Here is a 19,101-nt window from a genome sequence, read left to right on the forward strand (position 1 = left end):
CAGGATGGCACATCAACGCGAGCTGTGGCAAGAAGGTTTGCTGTGTCTGTCAGCGTAGTGTCCAGAGCATGGAGGCGCTACCAGGAGACAGGCCAGTACATCAGGAGACGTGGAGGAGGCCGTACGAGGGCAACAACCCAGCAGCAGGACCGCTACCTCCGCCTTTGTGCAAGGAGGAGCAGGAGGAGCACTGCCAGAGCCCTGCAAAATGACCTCCAGCAGGCCACAAATGTGCATGTGTCTGCTCAAACGGTCAGAAACAGACTCCATGAGGGTGGTATGAGGGCCCGACGTCCACAGGTGGGGGTTGTGCTTACAGCCCAACACCGTGCAGGACGTTTGGCATTTGCCAGAGAACACCAAGATTGGCAAATTCGCCACTGGCGCCCTGTGCTCTTCACAGATGAAAGCAGGTTCACACTGAGCACGTGACAGACGTGACAGAGTCTGGAGACGCCGTGGAAAACGTTCTGCTGCCTGCACCATCCTCCAGCATGACCGGTTTGGCGGTGGGTCAGTCATGGTGTGGGGTGGCATTTCTTTGGGGGGCCGCACAGCCCTCCATGTGTTCGCCAGAGGTAGCCTGACTGCCATTAGGTACCGAGATGAGATCCTCAGACCCCTTGTGAGACCATATGCTGGTGCGGTTGGCCCTGGGTTCCTCCTAATGCAAGACAATGCTAGACCTCATGTGGTTGGAGTGTGTCAGCAGTTCCTGCAAGAGGAAGGCATTGATGCTATGGACTGGCCCGCCCGTTCCCCAAACCTGAATCCAATTGAGCACATCTGGGACATCATGTCTCGCTCCATCCACCAATGCCACGTTGCACCACAGACTGTCCAGGAGTTGGCGGATGCTTTAGTCCAGGTCTGGGAGGAGATCCCTCAGGAGACCATCCGCCACCTCATCAGGAGCATGCCCAGGCGTTGTAGGGAGGTCATACAGGCACGTGGAGGCCACACACACTACTGAGCCTCATTTTGACTTGTTTTAAGGACATTACATCAAAGTTGGATCAGCCTGTAGTGTGGTTTTCCACTTTAATTTTGAGTGTGACTCCAAATCCAGACCTTTACATGGGTTGATAAATTGGATTTCCATTGATTATTTTTGTGTGATTTTGTTGTCAGCACATTCAACTATGTAAAGAAAAAAGTATTTAATAAGATTATTTTTTCATTCAGATCTAGGATGTGTTGTTTAAGTGTTCCCTTTATTTTTTTGAGCAGTATATTTACATATCTGGCATTACTCAGCTCATATGTATTTTCTGTATTCTATACTATTCTATGGTATCTTAGTCACTTAATGTTTACATGTCTGCATTATTCATCTCATACATATATACTGTTTTCAATACTATTCTACGGTATCTCATTCACTTTATAATGTTTACATATCTTGCATTACTCATCCCATATGTATATACTGTATTCTATACTATTCTACTGTATCTTAGTCCGTTCCACTCTGACATCGCTCATCCATATGTATATAGTCTTAATTCATTCCTACTTAGATGTGTGTGTATTGGGTATATGTTGTGCAATTTGTTAGATATTACTTGTTAGATATTACTGCACTGTCGGAGCAAGAAGTATAAGCATTTCGCTACACCTGCAATAACATCTGCTAATCACGTGTATGGGACCAATAAAATTTGATTTGATTTGATTTAGTGGATGGAACACGCTTCCTTGGTATGAGGGAAATGTTTTGCAGTGCTGCTTCCCAAGTATGGAATGTTCGCTGGGTGTGAAATGTACCTTCAGTGACACTTAAGCGTTTCAAATGTAATGACTTCTTTCATGTTGTAAGCAATCAAAGTTTATCGATAGAAACATTTTTATATGGAAATGTAATGAGTTTTTCCCTTGGAAACAACTTTCAATATGACATTAATTTATAATCACCATTTGTGTTCTGAATGTCAAGCTTTGATTTCTGAAATTGAATTTCCCATGACAAAAAAATAATCCAACAGCAAAAAGGGCAATAACAAAGGGAATAACAATCATATGAGGAAAATGTATTTGTTTTGAACAAGAAATAGGCCTTTCCATTTAGGTTTGGAGAATAGCCCTGGCCTCAGTCCTATGGGTGTCAATATCCCATCCATTAGACAGCTGTTGGGCATAATTTGGTTGAAGCCCCCATATAGGAGGTTAACATTTACATTTACATTTACGTCATTTAGCAGACGCTCTTATCCAGAGCGACTTACAAATTGGTGCATTCACCTTATGATATCCAGTGGAACAACCACTTTACAATAGTATATCTATATCTTTTTTTTTGGGGGGGGGGTTAGAAGGATTACTTTATCCTATCCCAGGTATTCCTTAAAGAGGTGGGGTTTCAGGTGTCTACGAAAGGTGGTGATTGACTCCGCTGTCCTGGCGTCGTGATAACCCAGATATTAGTTCTACGAGATACCCTCCATCTTTACCCAGACAAAATATATAGAATTAAATGGTCTGCATGTGGATCTAAGTTGTCTTAGTGTATCTGCAGCCAGGTCTCTCAAATGCTGACAAGCCTGACGCGGCACGCCCGCCTCCGAGACTCTCCCTGCTGATGCAGAGAGAGCAGTGTTGCTATTATTGCACAACAGCCACTTATTATGGCACAGCAGTCATCACAGTCCAGTGGCCTTGTTGTGCAGCAGACAGTAGAGTTTTTTGAAGGGTCAAAGTTTATATTTGTGGGTGGAGGTAGACCTTTTTTTACCATATTCTTTCATGCGCTTCTCAGTCTTTGGTCTGGACAGAAGACTAAATACTCTGTGGTCTCTTTAGTTATTGTGGAAAAATAACATCATCCAAACAAATCAATTGTTATTTATTTTAGAAAGCTGGATCAATTCGATTTTTTTAGTTGGTTGCCAGCTATACATGGCAAGGATTTGTTATTGTAGTCTTCAAAAGCAAAGAAAAAAGGTTAGAATCTGACAAGAGCTGCAAATGTTTAATCTGTGTATATATTGATTTGACATGATCGTTGATGATCAGTGCCATATCTCAAGCTAAAATCCATTGCTGTGTGGGAGGACTGATTGGGCCAATAGCCTGAGTCCTAGAGGGAGAGAGAGAGAGAGCAAAAGAGTAACAAAGAGAGAGAGAGTGGGAAGGTGGGACGGAGAAAGAAAGAAATAGAATTTGCACAGCAGGCTCTGCTCTGGATGGATTTTAAGGCCACATCTTGCCTCACCATGCTGGACCTCCATCAAATATACACTTTTATAGAGTTTTTAAAGTCAGGAGGATCAGCCAAGAGGGTAGTCTTTCACCACTTCACTTTTAGATAAAAAAGGGACCATATGTTTCTGAAGTCACACAGTTAATTCTGAACAGCGTAAGTAGCTTTGTATGGCCTTCTAGACTCAGCACTGGAATGAAAGGGCTTTCAGAAAGCCCAGTGTGTGCTTTGCGGTGGTCTAAAGTACTTAAGTAAAAAATACTTTAAAGTCGTTTTTGGGCTGTCTACTTTACTTTTCATTACTATTTATATATTTTTTTCCCCTATTTTTACTTTAACTCTACTACATTTTTAAAGAAAATATGTACTTTTTACTCTCATACATTTTCCCTGACACCAAAAAGTACTAGTTATATTTCAAATGCAGGACAGAATTATGCTCAGATTCACACACATCAATATAACATGTTGTACTCCCTACTGCCTCTGATCTGGCGGACTCACTAAACATAATTACTGGGTTTGTAAATTATGAGTGTCTGTCCATAAATAAATAAAAAGTAAAAATGATGCTGTCTGGTTTGCTTAATATAAAGAATTTGATGTATAGCATTTACTTTTACTTTGTACTTTTACTCAAGTATGAAAATGGACTACTTTTTCTACCACTCTACTTAAGTACATTTAAAAATAGATGATTTTATACTTTTTTTCCAGAAGTACTTTACTGGATGACTTTTGATTTTACTTCAGTCATTTTCTATTGGTATCTTTACTTTAAAGTATGATAACTGAGTACTTTTTCCACCATTGGTGTTTTGCACATTGAACTGTGCAGTCATTCCGAGCAAGTGGTGCGGGTGTAAGCACCCTTACAGGCCTTTTCAGTGACAAAAGAGGAACCACACAGGGCAAGCAGCTGGCTGCTCTAAATAATTTGCTTTCCATTAAGTTGCCAGTAAACCTTACAGTAATTGATGCCATAGCATGAAGAAACCCACTGGGCACACATTGGTTGCATCAACGTTGTTTCCACATCATTTAATTGTAGCAACGTAGAATAGACGTTGAATTGACGTCATGTGCCCAGTGGGAAGGTTCCGTTGCTGGAGGATTTTTTTGTATGCATTACAGTTGAGAAGACAGTCAACAGGGGATTTGCCTCTCCGCTTTTTAATAACCTTTAAAAATGTATGGGAGCTAATAACTTGAGTCATGGAATGGGCGGCCTTGGTCGTACTGGAGAGAGACCACAGCAAATGATTTAATAATAGGCTCAACATTTTTCTATTTTGCCAAATCCAAAGTGCTTTAATGGCCTTTAACCTTGCTTATATTTTGAAAGAAAGATTACAAAGGAACTCAATGGTGAGTCACTCAAAGGCCCTCATATTAGATATAGGAATCTGTTCTACTTTTAGCAGTACAGCTGTCCCAAAAGGCCTTTTCACACTGCATTGTTCTTAGCCCCAGGCTATCTTAGCCCCAGGCTAGACTGGCCCTGGGTTAAGGTGCAGTGTGATTACGCCTAAAGACTTCCATTCATATAATGATATACATGTCCTTATTCAAGACACTGGAAAATGAATTGAAGGTCTTGAGTAGCTTATAGAGCGTTAATGTCACGTTCGTCGTAAGGATGGGACCAAGGCGCAACGGGAATGCGTATGCTCATCTTCTTTATTGAGAAGAAAACCAAAACAAACGCTTAAACAAAAACAACAACGAACCAGTCCTGTGAGGCACACAGCTACACTTATGGAACAACTACCCACAAAAACACATGAAAAAACACCCCTACTAAATAGGACCGTCAATTAGAGGCAACGAGGAACAGCTGCCTCCAATTGAAGGTCAACCCAACAAACTAAACATAGAAATAGAAAGACTAGAACGAACATAGAAATAACATAGAACATAGAACATTAACCAAAAATCCTGAAACACATAAAACAAACACCCCCTGCCACGCCCTGACCAAACTACAATAACAAATAACCCTTTACTGGTCAGGACGTGACAGTTAATATGGCTGTGGATATTGTTTTTTTAATGTTCACCAGTAGCATACTACATCTCTCTATGAAAAGCAAAAATGACATATACGTTTTATGAACATTTTCTATAACAGTTTTTTAGTGTGACTGTCATATGAAACAATTCCAAGATTCACATCAAGATTCCCGTTTCTATGACAACTGATCAGAAACCTTTTGGTACACTTTTTTCTAAGATTTTACAGGGAGTAATATTTGGGGTGTATTTTATGGATGGATACTGTTATTCCCTTGTTGCAGGGCTTCATATACTGACATGGTCCATGGCTAAAACAATTACCCTGTTTGGGTTAAGTCGTAACACAGCCAGGGAAGTACATCAGCACTGTTCTTATCTGTGATTGACAGGGAGAGTGGGAGAGAGGAAGATGGATGAGCCTTTGAAGGAGAGGGATGTAAAAGAACAGAAATGTATAAAACCAAGCATAGGATTGGAGCAGGGAATACAAGTCTGCAACTGTAGATTACCCTGCACATGTCCTGTCCAGCAGTCTACACTAGTGGTTCTCAACTCCAGTCCTCGAGTACCCCAAAAAACACACATTTTTGCTGTAGCCCCGGATAAACATAGCTGATTCGGCTCATTGAGGGCCTGATGATTACTTGGAGTTTAATCAGGTGTGCTTGTCCGAGGCTACAATAAAAATGTGTACTGTTGAAGGTACTCTAGGAGGGGAGTTGGGAAATACAGTTGGGAGTCTACACATGATGAGACATATTCCTCACCTACTGAATAGGGAATAGAAGTCAGATCAAAACAGTGCCAGTATCCCCATGGGCCAATGGGTGAGTCAGACTGCTGGCATAGGCTGTTCAGGAAAGTATGGAAACAGTGCAGCCTTCTTCTAAATGGAAAATAAGAATGTTATCTGTCCCTTCCTACTGCTATTCTGTCAAGGAGAATAACGATTATCAGGAGGTAGCCTGTGTCCTCATAAAAATAATAACTAATAAATCAATCAACATAGATGTTTTATTTTCAACAGTGAGAAAACATTAAAAGGCTAAAGCTTACAGACACATTAAATCCTCCACAGCAGTGAATGCTGGTTAATGAGTTTGGACAAAAAAAAACAGTTTTTTTTTTACAATAGAATATGATTGTCTTCATTATTCCATTGTTGTGATGGAATTGTTTAGCTGCCTGGGGGTACTATTTGGCGTGTATCGAACATTAGGTATTGAGGGTCTGTGGGGATTGGTCCTGTGACATTTTAGGAAAAAGAGTGCTCAGTGTTGCAGATCTGCGCTGATACGTCGAGAGCGGATTGGTCGAACGTCACGCTGCTCTGTTCTCAGGCTTTCTGAATGGGGAGACGGGCCAATTAAACATTGCAAGCTACCCTACCCAAACGCTTGAGACGTGAAGAAACATCGATGAACTGCTCGTATTTTAAAGGAATGCAAGCATCCTTCCTTCAACGAGTTCAAGTGTAATGTGGTTAGTCGCGCGCCAGCATCTAGGACCCGATTCAGCAATAGAGGCACGGGCTCCACCAAAAGGTAAGATACCGTAATTCTTTAGATAAGAAGAGTCGGCACATTGTATTTTCACCATATTATGGTTGTAGTATTTTTTTTCTTTCTCTGATTATCGAGTCCCGTAAAGCGCAAGGTACGACCATCTTATTTGCCTTCTATAGTATGCTTAAATTAGGTTAGATCTGCCTAAACAACGGCAATAGTCAAGTCACTGATCTTAACCTGCTCTGTTGATGTACATAGTAGCACGCTATATCTTGCTCACTTCTCGGGTTGTAGTAACTAGAGAGCAGTCCAGTCTTTTTATTGAGCGCCTCTTCACCTGCAACAGGAGTGGCAACTCCTTTATTTTTGATTTAGCAGCCTACACAGTTTCATACCTGGTTTCAAGTTGTATAAATTATTTCCCTCTATGAGTCCTAATGAAACTGAAAAGTTTATATATTTGTATGTAGGTATTTCACCAGGTAGTTATAATAAGAATAAAATAAAGCCCACATATCAGGTGTCACACAGCTCCTTATTATGCAAATGTTATACAGTCCATGGTCTCTAGTTATATACCTATTACCTTACTATGATGACAACTACAGTAGAGAAATACATTTTATTTTATTTCCAAATATCCCTACAAGGCCCTATCCAGAACAAGGATAAAGGCTTCATTCCCAGTTACATTCAACCCATTTCAAAACCCTTTGGGTTTAGGTCAGCGGTATCAAAGTTATTTTTTCTTGGGGTCCCTCTGTGTTCATGTCAGGATGAATGCACATTGGCAAAATATGACCACAGGAAATAAAGCTTTATTCTAACATACCCATAGTAGCTCACTTGGTGGTGTAGAATCAGATGGTAGGCTACTGTATGCACATTAAGCCTTGGATGAGTTAATAAGACAATGGATTCACATAAAAGTGAACAACAACATGGGGATGCTCAGTAACAATTTAATATCACCTCATAATTACTGTGTACATTACATGCAATCCAATGCATTTTGTCCATGTTCACTACTGGCTCATTGCCTAAACAAATAAACACTTTTACGGTAGACTTTGATTAGAGTTGATGAAAATCATATAGGGTTAACACTAATAAGATGAGATATGCCATGAACCAGATACATCCCACTACGTTTGTGACTACATTTCCCATTTGAGTCTTATGTACCTCTTATGTACCATTTCCAAGATTGTCTTTTTTGTACATTTTATAAAACTACAGACTCAGAGCTTCAAAATGGTGTATCATACACTGCAGTTGGGGGAAACCATGGGAATGTTATGCTTACTTGAAATGTGATAAACTTGTTATTCCACTTTGTAGACAAGTACCAGAAAATCCCCTTGAAAGTTTTTCACAATGGAGAGCTCTTTTTTGAGTACGCCTATTCAGCATCATTCACACCCTCTTAAGCCTTAACACCACCCATCTCTTTAAGTAGTCACTGTGAGTGATTAAGGTAGTGTAGTGAACAAGCAGTGAAAGTAGTAGCCTACAATAAATAACATCTCCAGGTAAAAATACACTATCTAGTCCATGGCCTATATCCTAACATGGTGTTCTTCACATTGTCTCTGGTAAACACATTATATATCAAATCAAACTACCTCCCAGACACATCTAGCTAAGTGGATGTGTCTCTATTGTCTAGACCTGTCCACATGTTCATAAAGAATGTGATGGCCGTAATCACCCCCAGACACACCTGGCTAAATTTATGGTTCATGGAGCCTAATCATCTGGCTAATGTAGCAAGCCAGCAATCCATACAGTTTGTCATACACTTAGCTAGCTAGGCAACATGCATGAAGTGACGCAGTATTACTTTGCAGGTAAAGATAACCAAAGCTAGGTTTCAACTAGCAATGCAAATGGATTTCTGACAAAATTATATACAATTTATAACGTTAGCTGGCGTTAGATACCAAGCAACTAACGTTAGCTAGCAAAGTTTCATGTTGGCTATCTAACGTTATCTAGCTAGCTAACAGAAGGCTTTAACTAGCAATGCAAATTACTTTGTAACAACATGAGATACAAATAATATCTGTACATGAAGCTAACTTTAGACCCTTACTTGTCCAAATACGTGGATGCATGCTTCACAGCAGACTGGAATTCCTTTGATTAAGTAAAAGGTCCTATGTCATTTGCGTTTCGTCTGCTCAGCTCTCTTGGGACGTTACAGTGGGGGGGAAAAGTATTTGATCCCCTGCTGATTTTGTACGTTTGCCCACTTACAAAGAAATTATCAGTCTATAATTTTATGGTAGGTTTATATGAACAGTGAGAGACAGAATAACAACAAAAAAATCCAGAAAAACGCATGTGTAACGGCTGTCGTCGGGAATAGAGGACCAAAACGCAGCAGGAATGTGGATGCTCATCTTGTTATTTATTTTAAAATAAAGAGAACACCAAAATAACAAAACAGTCTTGTCATGCTCACACAGGCAAAACAAGAAACAATCTCCCACAAACACTTAACCAAACACATACCCATATATAGGACTCTCAATCAGAGGCAACTAGAAAACACCTGCCTCCAATTGAGAGTCCAACCCCAATCAACTAGACATAGAAATACAACAGACTAGAAACCACATAGAAATACAAACAGAACATAACCCGGAACTAACTAAACCAACACCCTACTAAATAAATCACCACCCCGAACCACATAAACAAAATACCCTCTGCCACGTCCTGACCAAACTACAATAACAAATAACCCTTATACTGGTCAGGATATGACAGCATGTCAAAAATGTTATAAAATGATTTCCATTTTAATGAGGGAAATAAGTATTTGACCCCTCTGCAAAACATGACTTAGTACTTGGTGGCAAAACCCTTGTTGGCAATCACAGAGGTCAGGCGTTTCTTGTAGTTGGCCACCAGGTTTGCACACATCTCAGGAGGGATTTTGTCCCACTCCTCTTTGCAGATCTTCTCCAAGTCATTAAGGTTTCGAGGCTGACGTTTGGCAACTCGAATCTTCAGCTCCCTCCACAGATTTTCAATGACATCCTTGGAGAGCTCTTTGGTCTTGGCCATGGTAAAGAGTCTGGAATCTGATTGATTGCTTCTGTGGACATGTGTCTTTTTTACAGGTTACAAGCTGCGGTTAGGAGCACTCCCTTTAAGAGTGTGCTCCTAATCTCAGCTCGTTACCTGTATAAAAGACACCTGGGAGCCAGAAATCTTCCTGATTGAGAGGGGGTCAAATACTTATTTCCCTCATTAAAATGCAAATTAATTTATAACATTTTTGACATGCGTTTTTCTGGATATTTTTGTTGTTATTCTGTCTCTCACTGTTCAAATAAACCTACCATTAAAATTATAGACTGATCCTTTCTTTATCAGTGGGCAAACATACAAAATCAGCAGGGGATCAAATACTTTCCCCCCCCCGCTGTATATCATGTCAATCCAGTTCACAATGACAATGTTCAATATTCCAAGAATCATACATTTTTTGTTTGTCTCCATCATGGATGTCGTGTTTGCCCTTTGCTTGTAAATGTAATCCAGTGAGAGTTGTTTTATACAAGAGCCCACTGGGCACACACTGGTTGAATCAACATTGTTTCCATGTAATTTCAATAAAATGAAGTTCCCTTACGAAAAAAGATTGCAGTCAGAATGCAGTATAACTGCAGTACACTGCAGTATAACTGTAGAATTCAGCAAATACTGTGTCCAAAATAACAGTTTAATAAAAATGGACAACTGCAAACGTGTTGCTACAGCTATGAACAACATTGCTGCCCTAACTGCCTCTATCGAGAAAAAATAAGAAAATGTAATATTGCATTGCCGTTATGGGGTATTGTGTGTAGATTAAATATAAATAACTGTATCAATTTTAGAATAAGGCTGTAATGTAACAAAATGTGAAAAAAGTCTGCACTACTCTAACCATGGAAACCTCAACCTGCCTCTCTTGCACCGGACATTTCTGATCCCTAGACCCATGGGCACTGCAATTAACACATACCATTACTTTCCCCAATGCTACACATTCCTTTGTCTCATGCCCTTCTGCACACTTCTCACACCTAGGAACCTCCCTCCTACACACTGCTGCCACATGCCCATAAGCTTGACACCTGTAACAATGTAATATATTCGGCACAAAAGCTTGCTCAACATCAAAAGCTTGCTCAACATCAAAATTCAAAAGAACAGACAACGACTCTTCTGTTTCACCACTCATGCCACCCTGTCTGCGTCGCACCAAATGACGAGCATCACAAACACTGTGAATCTTCCTCTTCAGTTGGTCAACTTTCACATTTACCACTACCCCAGTAATCACTCCTTTCAATGGCACCCTTTTCATGAGAGCAAAACAATTCACGTCTTGTTCCCATTTGTTTAACATGGAGCACCTGCTCCCTCTTACCAGGAGAAGCACAAACAATTATCACCAGACCACTTCTGGTTACCTTCACTGATTCCACAGCACCCAACTCTGTTTTCACCCACCCTGAAACCACAAATCGCTTTTTTTCTAAAAAGTCACTCCTACCATAAGATACTCATCTTTATCCTGACCCTTGGTGCAAGCCTCAGACTCCGAGAACTTCACCACACCTACCCCCTCCAATACATCGCCCTCACTCACTTCCATTTCTCCTCCTGTCTTCGATCCGGCGTACAGCTCACTCTGGTTACACTTTGTAAAATGTTTCCTTAAAAACCTACATGATTCTGACATGCAAAAACTTGGTATATTTGGAAAGAAGACATGTGCGAGAATATGAGGAAATGATCAGAAGATAGTTATGAGTTACATAGTTCAGAATACACAAGATCAAGCACACACAAATTATAGTTTTTTTGAAAGTCATCTTTCCTTGATAAGCTATAAGTGAATTATTGATGACTAGAGCTGGAAACACATCAGATGGCTTCCACAACATGTGAACAATATCAGATAAAAAATGTGATTGACAGACCTAACAACTAGAAATGGGCAGATATTTTAGTACGTGGTGTCAGGTGTGGTCACAGGACGTTTCCAAGTGTCCCTAAACCTCTCCGAATGTCTGTAAATAAAAAATATAAAAAATGGTATTAGTCACATGCACCGAATACAACAGGTGTAGACCTTACAGTGAAATGCTTACTTATGAGCCCCTAACCGACAGTGCAGTTTAAAAAAATACGGATAAGAATAAGAGATAAAAGTAACAAGTAATTAACTTCATCAGGGTAGGGGGCAGTATTTTGACGTCCGGATGAAAAGCGTGCCCGTAGTAAACTGCCTGCTTCTCAGGCCCAGAAGGTAGGATATGCATATTATTAGTAGATTTGGATAGAAACACTCTGAAGTTTCTAAAACTGTTTGAATGATGTCTGTGAGTATAACAGAACTCATATGGCAGGCAGAAACCTGAGAAAAAATCCAACCAGGAAGTGTGGAAATCTGAGGTTTGTAGTTCAAGTGATTCCCTATCCAGTATACAGTGTCAATGGGGTCATTTTGCACTTCCTAAGGCTTCCACTAGATGTCAACAGTCTTTAGAACGTTGTTTCATGCTTCTACTGTGACTGGGGAGAGAATAAGAGCATATGGAGTCAAATGACTGAGAAAATGACATGAGCTCAGTGGTGCGCACTCACGTGAGAGTTAGCTGTGTTCCTTTTCATTTCTGAAGACAAAGGAATCGTTCGGTTGAAATATTATGGAAGATTTATGATAAAAACATCCTAAAGATTGATTCTATACATCGTTTGACATGTTTCTACGAACTGTAATATAACTTTTTTGACTTTTTGTCTGAACTCACTGCGCGAGCACAGTGGATTTGGATTACTCGACTGAACGCGTGAACAAATGGAGGTATTTGGACATAAAGATGAACTTTATCGAACAAAACTAACATTTATTCTGTAACTGGGATTCCTGGGAGTGCATTCCGATGAAGATCATCAAAGGTAAGTGAATATTATAATGTAATTTTTGTCATTTCTGTTGACTCCAAAATGGCGGGTATCTATATGGCTTGTTTTGATATCTGAGTGCTGTACTCAGATTATTGCAAAATTTGCTTTCGCCGTAAAGCTTTTTTGAAATCTGACACAGCAGTTGCATTAAGGAGAAGTGTATCTATAATTCTTTGAATAACAGTTGAATATTTTATCAACGTTTATGATGAGTATTTCTGTAAATTGATGTGCTCATTCACCGGAAGTTTTGGGAGGCAAAACATTTCTGAACATTACACACCAATGTAAAATGGGGTTTTTGGATATAAATATGAACTTTATCGAGCAAAACATACATGTATTGTATAACATGGCATCCTATGAGTGCCATCTGATGAAGATCATCAAAGGTTAGTGATTAATTTTAGCTGTTTTTCTGGTTTTTGTGACGCCTCTCCTTGCTTGGAAAATGGCTGTGTGGGTTTTCTTGTCTAGGCGCTGTCCTAACATAATCTAATGTTGTGCTTTCGCTGAAAAGCCTTTTTGAAATCGGACAATGTGGTTGGATTAACGAGAGGTGTATCTTTAAAATGGGATAGATATAATAGTTGTATGTTTGAAGAATTTGAATTATGAGATTTTTGTTGTTTTGAATTTGGCGCCCTGCTATTTCACTGGCTGTTGAATAGTGTGTCCCGCGGGTGGGACGCTAGCGTCCCACATACCCCAGAGAGGTTAAAGAGCAGCAGTAAAAAAATAACAATATATACAGGTGGGTGCCGATACAGAGTCAATGTGCGGGGGCACCGGTTAGTTGAGGTAGTATGTACATGTACTCTGTCACATGTGCTCAGTGTGAACCTGCTTTCATCTGTGAAGAGCACAGGGCGCCAGTGGCGAATTTGCCAATCTTGGTGTTCTCTGGCAAATGCCAAACGTCCTGCACGGTGTTGGGCTATAAGCACAACCCCCACCTGTGGACGTCGGGCCCTCATACCACCCTCATGGAGTCTGTTTCTGACCGTTTGAGCAGACACATGCACATTTGTGGCCTGCTGGAGGTCATTTTGCAGGGCTCTGGCAGTGCTCCTCCTGCTCCTCCTTGCACAAAGGCGGAGGTAGCGGTCCTGCTGCTGGGTTGTTGCCCTCGTACGGCCTCCTCCACGTCTCCTGATGTACTGGCCTGTCTCCTGGTAGCGCCTCCATGCTCTGGACACTACGCTGACAGACACAGCAAACCTTCTTGCCACAGCTCGCGTTGATGTGCCATCCTGGATGAGCTGCACTACCTGAGCCACTTGTGTGGGTTGTAGACTCCGTCTCATGCTACCACTAGAGTGAAAGCACCGCCAGCATTCAAAAGTGACCAAAACATCAGCCAGGAAGCATAGCAACTGAGAAGTGGTCTGTGGTCACCACCTGCAGAACCACTCCTTTATTGGGGGTGTCTTACTAATTGCCTATAATTTCCACCTGTTGTCTATTCCATTTGCACAACAGCATGTGAAATGTATTGTCAATCAGTGTTGCTTCCTAAGTGGACAGTTTGATATCACAGAAGTGTGATTGACCTGGAGTTACATTGTGTTGTTTAAGTGTTCCCTTTATTTTTTGAGCAGTGTATATAGGGCAGCAGCCTCTAAGGTGCAGGGTTGAGTAACCAGGTGGTAGCCGGTTAGGGATTTAAAAGTCTGATGGCCTTGAGATAGAAGCTGTTTTCAGTCTCCCGGTCCCAGCTTTGATGCACCTATACTGACCTCACCTTCTGGAGGATTGCAGGGTGAACAGGCCGTGGCTTGGGTGGTTGGTGTCCTTGATGATCTTTTTGGCCTTCCTGTGACATATGGTGCTGTAGGTGTCCTGGAGGGCAGGCAGTGTGCCCCCGGTGATGCGTTGGGCAGACCCTCTGGAGAGCCCTGTGGTTGAGGGCGGTGCAGTTGCCGTACCAATTGGTGATACAGCCCGACAGGATGCTCTCAATTGTGCATCTGTAAAAGTTTGTGGGTCTTAGGGGCCAAACACATTTCTTCAGCCTCCTGAGGTTGAAGAGGCACTGTTGAGCCTTGTTCACCACACTGTCTATGTGGGTGGACTATTTCAGATCTTCAGTGATGTGTACGCCGAGAAGCTTTCCACCTTCTCCATGCGGTCCCATCAATGTAGATAGGGGCGTGCTCCCTCTGCTTTTTCCTGAAGTCCACGATCAGCTTCTTCATTTTGTTGACGTTGAGTTGATGTTGAGTTATTTTCCTGGCACCACTCCGCCAGGGCCCTCACCTCCTCCCTGTAGGCTGTCTCATCATTGTTGGTAATCAGGCCTACTATGTTGTGTCATCTGCAAACTTGATGATTGAGTTGGAGGCGTGTGGGGCCGTGCAGTCATAGGACTACAGGAGGGGGCTGAGTACGTACCCTTGTGGGGCCCCTGTGTTGAGGATCAGTGAAGTGGAGGTGTTGTTTCCTACGTTCACCTCCTGGGGGCGACCCATCAGGAAGTCCAGAACCCAGTTGCACAAGGCGGGGTTCAGACCCAGGGCCCCGAGCTTGATGAAGAGCTTGGAAGGTAATATGGTGTTGAAGGCTGAGCTGTAGTCAATGAACAGCATTCTTACATAGGTATTCCTCTGGTCCAGGTGGGATAGGGCAGTATGCAGTGCAATGGCAATTGCATCATCTGTGGATCTATTGGGGTGGTAAGCAAATTTAAGTGAGTCTAGGGTGTCAGGTAAAGTAGAGGTGATATGGTCCTTAACTAGCCTCTCAAAGCACTTCATGATGACAGAATTGAGTGCTACAGGGCGATAGTAATTTAGTTCTTTGCTTTCTTGGGTACAGGAACAATGGTGGACATTTTGAAGCAATAGAGAGAGATTGATTATGTCCATAAACACTCCAGCCAGCTGGTCTGCATATGTTCTGAGGACGCGGCTAGGGATGACGTCTGGGTGTCTGCGATGTGGCTGGTTTTCCCTTTGTAAACCGGGATTGTCTGTAGACACTGCCTCATACGTCTCATGTCTGAGCCGTTGAATTGCGACTCCACTTTGTCTCTGTACTGACATTTTCCATTTTTGATTGCCTTTAAGAGGGAATAGAGGGAATAACTACACTGTTTGTATTCAACCATATTCCCAGTCACCTTGCCATGGTTAAATGCGGTTGTTCGCGCTTTCAGTTTAGCACGAATGCTGCCATCTATCCACAGTTTCTAGTTTGGGTAGGTTTTAATAGTCACAGTGAGAACAACATCCCATATACACTTCCTGATGAACTCAATGTTATTATTAAAGGCCTACAGGAACATATCCCAGTCCTTGTGATAAAAACAATCTTGAAGCATGGAATCCGATTGGTCAGACCAGCGTTGAATAGACCTTAGCACGGGTACTTCCTGTTTGAGTTTCTGCCTATAGGGAGGGAGGAGCAAAATGGAGTTGTGATCTGATTTTCCCGAAGGGAGGGCGGGAGAGGGCCTTGTAGGCATCCCAGAAGAGAGAATAGCAGTGCTCAAGTGTTTTCCCAGTGTGAGTACTACAGTCAATGTGTTGGTAGAAATTCGGAAGCATTGTCCTCAAATTTGCTTTGCTAAAATCCCCAGCTACAATAAATTCAGCCTCAGGATATGTGGTTTCCAGTTTGCATAAAGTACAGTGTAGTTCCTTGAGAGCCGTCGTGGTATCGGCTTGAGGGTTAATATACACGGCTGTGCCTATAACCGAAGAGAATTATCTTGGGAGGTAATACGGTCTGCATTTGATTGTGAGGTATTCTAGGTCAGTGAACAAAAGGACTTGAGTTTCTGTATGTTTCTGTACTATCACACCATGAGTGGTTAATCATGAAACATACACCGCCACCCTTCTTTCTTCCCGGAGAGTTCTTTATTCCTGTCTGCGTGATGTACTGAGAACCCAGCTGGCTGTATGGACAGGGACAGTATATCCGGAGGAGCCATGATTCCGCGAAACAGAGTATGTTACAGTCCTTGATGTCTCTCTGGAAGGAGATCCTCACCCTGAGCTCGTCTACTTTATTGTCCAGAGACTGAACATTATCGAGTAATATACTTTGAAGCGGTGGATGGTATTTCCGCCTCCTGAGTCGGATTAGAAGTCCACTACGAATACCTCTTCTCCGCCGGCGGCGTCTTGGAGCAGCCTCATTTCCCTGGGGGGTGAGAAAAAAAGATCAAATTCGGGAAAGTCATATTCCTAGTCATAATGCTGGTTACCGCCGCTCTGACATCCAAAAGTTATTTCCGGCTGTATGTAATAACACAAAAAACATTCTGGACTAATTGTGTAAGAAATAACACACAAAAAAATGAAATACTGCAAAGTTGCTTAGGAGCTAGAAGCAGAGCTGCCATGTCTGTCGGGGCCATCTTTAGAACCACTGTTTTTGCACACTGGATGTGCCTAAAAGTTATTGTTCACTATAAAAACAAAATTTCTGCAACACAAACCTCTCTCAAGCATTGTGGTGGTGTCGTGGGACATACAGGGGATACCAACCTAGGGATTCATTTGATACCCCCCATGTAGCTATAGCTCAAACACAGACCAAATCGAAGCTTACCTTGTAAGATGTTTGCTGTTTGGTGAAAACGTTGTGTAAAGTTGACTCTCGGGGCTGGTGATCAATAACAGGTCACAGGAAGACAAATAAGATATCCTCATGATCTGTGGAGTCCCAGCTTTCGGTTTGTATCAACGTATTCCATGTTTATTTCGTTTATGCTTCACAACGCTAACCAGAATGGAGTTAGCAGCCATCTTGAAATGAGGTCAACCTACCCTAATAAATTCGTATGCCCATATATGGTAGTAAGTCATACCAAAGATTTGAAGCCACCAATCAATAGCCAAGATACTCAGCTTTCCGCAGACACTCTGCTTTTGCAGAGTGCTGGCATTCTCATACCAAACTGAACTGAATTTAAAAAACCTAATATGGGGACTTTACATTTTATTATTATTATTATTAACAAACCATCTCCATACTGTATCTTGTTCTTGCCCTATCAAGGGACTAATTTTTGTTACGGTTGTGTCATCCCCAAGGCGTCGTCCAGCTCGGAACTGCGGCACCTCTTCACCCGCTTTTTCAAACATCTCTCCTGTGAATTAGGAATGTCGGTCTTACGCCTCACTTGAGAGATCCAACACATTTGACCACTCATATAGTACATAATGCACAATGGACAATTTTGAAAGTTAAAGACCACAAGTTTGTAATATTCCCCAGAAAAGCACTAATCTGGAAGCATTTTACATTTTAATCATTTAGCAGACACTCTTATCCAGAGCAATTTACATGAGCAATTAGGGTTAAGTTCCTTGCTCAAGGCCACATCGCTAGATTTTTCACCTAGTTGGCTTGGGATTCGAGCCAGCGACATTTCAGTTACTGGCCGAACGCTCTTAACCACTAGACTACCTGCCCCCCCTCCAAACTTAGTCACATTAGTAATACCTGTCCTATCTAGTGGTTTTATCTACAGATTGCTTATAACCTGGTGAGCAAGACTCTGACTCTTATCTGTTTGGTATATAATTGCCAGTTGGACTCAGTGCTGCCCCCTCTGGTTTAGCCAGGGCAAGCAGGCAGACTATTTTCTGTCTCTCCACAGTTAGTTTGCCTTGTCAGCCTTATGTCTCAGCAGAAATCGTAAACAAATGAACAGTTGATACAGTATGGGTTTGATTGCTTGTGCAATGTATTTATGTCTTCATCCTAATGAAGGTTGTTAACTGTTAACGTTTAAAAAATAATGCACTCTCTAGTAAGTCATGAATTGAGATTTTATATTGAGAGATTTTTTTATTATTATAGCCCAGCCTTTACATCACCATAGCATTCCCCTGTTGCTTATGACTGAGCTTACATTGCCCCCTCCTCTCTGTGAGGAGAAACTGATAGCTGCTTGGATGCTATGGAGTGCAGGGTCCTGAAGCTATTTTCTGATTGTTTCCTTCTAGACTGACCTTCTAGATGTAATGGGTCTATACACTTCACAGGAATAAAACAGAAAAATACCATTATTTTGAGCTGCCAGTGTGGGAATCTACTGACGGGTGAATTTTGCCGCCGGCCAATGCTTGTAGTCCACTTTTGGCCTAGTTAAGTTTTTGGTTTGTTTTTGCAAATTCCACTTGATGATGTTAGCATGAGGCCTTGCCCTGGTGTAGTTCAGGGCCAGAGACTGTTGTCATTGGTGATGATGTCATCGCTGCTCTTGTTACCTTAATAAGATGTTGTCATAAAGTTCTTTGGCAAACTACAATGCTCCCTCCCTCCAGCAGTTTTCTATGCAATTAAGTAAATTAAAGTCATCCAGATCTGCTGGCAAATATAAGGACACTTGGAGCCATCCGAGCATCCCTCATTAGTATCAGCCAGAAGTGTTCCTGAAATAAG

The 19,101-nt window shown here is 41.7% G+C and overlaps 1 protein-coding gene across 2 annotated transcripts in view; it reads left to right on the top strand.

Annotated features, from left to right (window-relative positions):
- Positions 1-6,409: 6,409 nt before the first annotated feature.
- LOC115207684 (rap1 GTPase-activating protein 1) overlaps positions 6,410-19,101 on the top strand; it is a 144,195-nt gene continuing 131,503 nt past the window's right edge. The window contains exon 1 of one of the 2 annotated variants that reach the window (XM_029775050.1): positions 6,410-6,759. The gene's annotated coding sequence lies outside the window, so the exon portion shown is untranslated. The remainder of the gene's footprint in view (positions 6,760-19,101) is intronic. The other variant, XM_029775054.1, reaches the window with a different exon arrangement.

The sequence above is a fragment of the Salmo trutta genome, chromosome 14 (assembly GCF_901001165.1).
Source record: "Salmo trutta chromosome 14, fSalTru1.1, whole genome shotgun sequence".
Taxonomy (NCBI): Eukaryota; Metazoa; Chordata; class Actinopteri; order Salmoniformes; family Salmonidae; genus Salmo; species Salmo trutta.